This window comes from Dermacentor silvarum, chromosome 9 (genome assembly GCF_013339745.2).
Source record: "Dermacentor silvarum isolate Dsil-2018 chromosome 9, BIME_Dsil_1.4, whole genome shotgun sequence".
In the NCBI taxonomy this organism is placed as follows: Eukaryota; Metazoa; Arthropoda; class Arachnida; order Ixodida; family Ixodidae; genus Dermacentor; species Dermacentor silvarum.
In genome coordinates, this window is record NC_051162.1 from 80383146 (window position 1) to 80386418 (window position 3273).

A 3273-nucleotide genomic window follows, 5' to 3' on the forward strand; every position below is an offset into this window, starting at 1 on the left:
GGTAACGTCCGAGGGCATACGTGAAGGCGAAGTCCTCGCAGAGTGTAACGTCTCCCTTCTACTTACGCTCGGAATTAGCGTGGCTCGAGGAATCATTGACGTTAGGGATGGCCAAGCTGACGTCTTGATCACCAATTTCACAAATGAGCACCGACACCTCTTCCGGGGCACTGCCGTCGCTTACGCTGAAGCCTGGGAGGACGTCATTGTGTGTTTCGCGTGTGGAGAAAGCGACAGCGATGAAGAATGCGTCCCAGATATCGACATCAATAACGAGCTGTCGGAGGACAATAAGGCGGCACTGCGGGAACTGTTGCGTGAATTCAAGGACTGCTTTGCTCGATCGTCGAAAGTCAGTCAGACACCCATCACGCAGCATAGGATAATTACTTACGAAGATGCACGTCCTATTCACCAGCAGCCATATCATGTTTCGCAGAAAAAACGAGAAGCAATTCAACGACAAGTCAAGGAAATGATTGACGATGGCGTTATCCAGCCTTCAAACACTCCGTGGTCGTCACCGGTTGTCCTGGTAAAGAAGAAGGATGGCACTCTCCGCTTCTGTGTTGATTACAGAAAACTCAACAACGTCACAAAGAAGGACGTTTATCCGTTGCCGCGCATAGATAACTCTCTTGACCGGCTACGGTGGGCCAAGTATTTTTCCTCCCTTGACTTGAAAAGTGGGTACTGGCAAATAGAGGTAGACGAGCGTGACCGGGAGAAAACTCCGGATGGACTTTACGAGTTCCGAGTCCTTCCGTTCGGGTTGTGCTCTGCTCCGGCACCCTTCCAACAGATGATGGACACGGTGCTCGCTGACCTAAAATGGCAAACCTGTCTCGTCTACCTGGATGATGTGGTCGTATTTTCAGGCAGCTTCTCCGGACATCTTAAGCGACTGCGGCAAGTGCTCCAGGCAATCCGATCGGCTAACCTCACGTTAAAGCCTCAGAAATGGCACTTCGGTTATGAAGAATTGAAGTTACTTGGACATGTCGTGAGCCCGGAAGGCGTCCGTCCCGATCCCGAGAAAACTGCCGCTGTAGCTGCTTTTCCGACTTCTACAGACAAGAAAATCGTTCGACGCTTCCTGGGATTGTGCGCATACTACCGGCGCTTTATACGCAATTTCTCTAAAATTCCTGCACCACTTACTCGTCTCACTAGAGACGACACGCCGTTCATCTGGAGCTCTGAACAAGAAGCAGCTTTCGCCGAGCTTCGACATCGCCTGGCATCACCCCCGGTTCTTGGAAATTTCGACGAGGACGCCGAAACAGAAATTCATACTGACGCCAGTAACGTCGGTCTGGGTGCGGTGTTCGTACAGCGGCAGGAGAACGACGAAAGGGTCATAGCTTACGCCAGTCGCACCCTATCACGACCCGAGTCCAATTACACTACCACGGAGAAAGAGTGTCTTGCCGTCGTATGGGCACTTGCCAAGTTTCGACCTTACCTCTATGGCCGCCCATTCAAGGTCGTGATGGATCATCACTTCTTATGATGGCTGGCAAACCTAAGATACCCTTCTGGACTACTGGCACGGTGGAATAGGAATACTACGTGACCATCGTGTACAAGTATGGCCACACACGCGACGATGCTGCCACATTGTCGCGCGCGCCTGTTGAACCTGCCGATCAACACATAGAAGACGACAGCGCTTTTCTCGGCGCCATAAGCGGGGCAGACGTATCAACACGGCTGCGAGCAGACTGTGAATTGCGCCCTATAATTGAATATCTAGAAGGCTGCAACGTCACTCTGCCCCCGCAAATTCTTCTGCCCTCACAAAAACTTCTAAAAGAGGCCGTTAGGGTAAGTCCGAGTCGCGAAAGGGGCCGCGCAGCACCGACAAAAGACCAAGGCGCTAGCTTGTGAACAAGACTCTCCTCGCCTTCTTCTGAGAGCAAGTGGCACAAGCGCGTGGCAATATCAAGGAAGAATATGCTTAGATCCCTAGGAAGCAAACTAACTGAGAGAGGTTCTGTGAATTTATAGATAGAAAACTCAAAAATACGAAAGAACAGGACAGAAGAAAGCCAGACAATCTCTACCTTACCACTCAAACGCTTAATTAGAGACATATGTGCATGAGCCACAGTGCGGTTTAGCACCGCCGTAGGAGGTAAGTTACAAACCACATTTATCTGCAACTGCTTAGAAAAGGCTGCAATTTAGCTCGCCAGGCTGCAAAGTCACAAGAATTTCGGTCACGGACCTATTTTACAGCGTAAGCCATTATGGGCTCATTCCAATAGCCGTTTCGGTTCGCGCTGGCGTCGGCCACCACTGCAGCCGCCTCCGCCGCCTCCCTTAAGGACGGTAACCACTATCTCCGGAATTCCGGAAAAAGCATACGGTTACCGCCGGTATCGAACCCGCGCCCTCTGCGTGGGAGCTAGGTTCTCTACCACTGAGCCACGCAAGCACTCGCAAACGGGCAGCGGAAAAGTGCCCTATAACGCTCCCTATAGGTGCAGACGACCGGAGCCTCCACCTGTATGGCGGCGCCATCTCGGTAAGGCGCCTGCAAACGCAGCGTGCGCAGGCACAGACGACGAGATGCGATTCAGACGAAGCGCGCAATTAAAAAAAAGAAACCTGATCCCCAGCCTCCGCCAGTATGGTGGCGCCATCTAGTTAAGGTGCCTGTAAACGCAGCGTGCGCAGGCGCAGACGATGAGATGCGATTCAGACGAGGCGCACAATCAACGCGATTCCGATGTGAGCTGTGCGCCACGTATTCTGGATACCTCTTCGGTACACGTTACGGCGTCTCCTCGCGAGGTACGAACCACTGCTGAAGAAGCGAATCATAGAGCTATGTGCGTGGCTGCAACCAGGCATCATCGGGCTGAGCAGACTGCTGTGCAGAGAGCATTACAAGCAGCAGCTCACCGTCGACGCCGGGCGGACAGTTCCGATCGTTCTCGTCAAAACGAAGTGACGAGACTTTGTCAAGAAGAGCCTGGTGTGTGTGGTGCCGAAATTGGAGCTACTCTTGAGCCACTCCAGCAGCTTAAGCTGTGACTGTGTTGCGTGTGCAGCGCAGGCCTGTGACATTTTGTGTTAACCTCGACAAAAAATGTGTTCAAAAACTGTTATTAACATGTACATGTACGAAATACTTTTCTACTGCTGCTTGTGCCACACCTTGGCCAGTAGTATCTAATAAACAAAAAAATACTTTAGCCAAAGCGAGAAAGTGCTGACACGTCTAGGAGAGCAAGAAGAAAAATACTCCAAAACGTGACGAGCAGC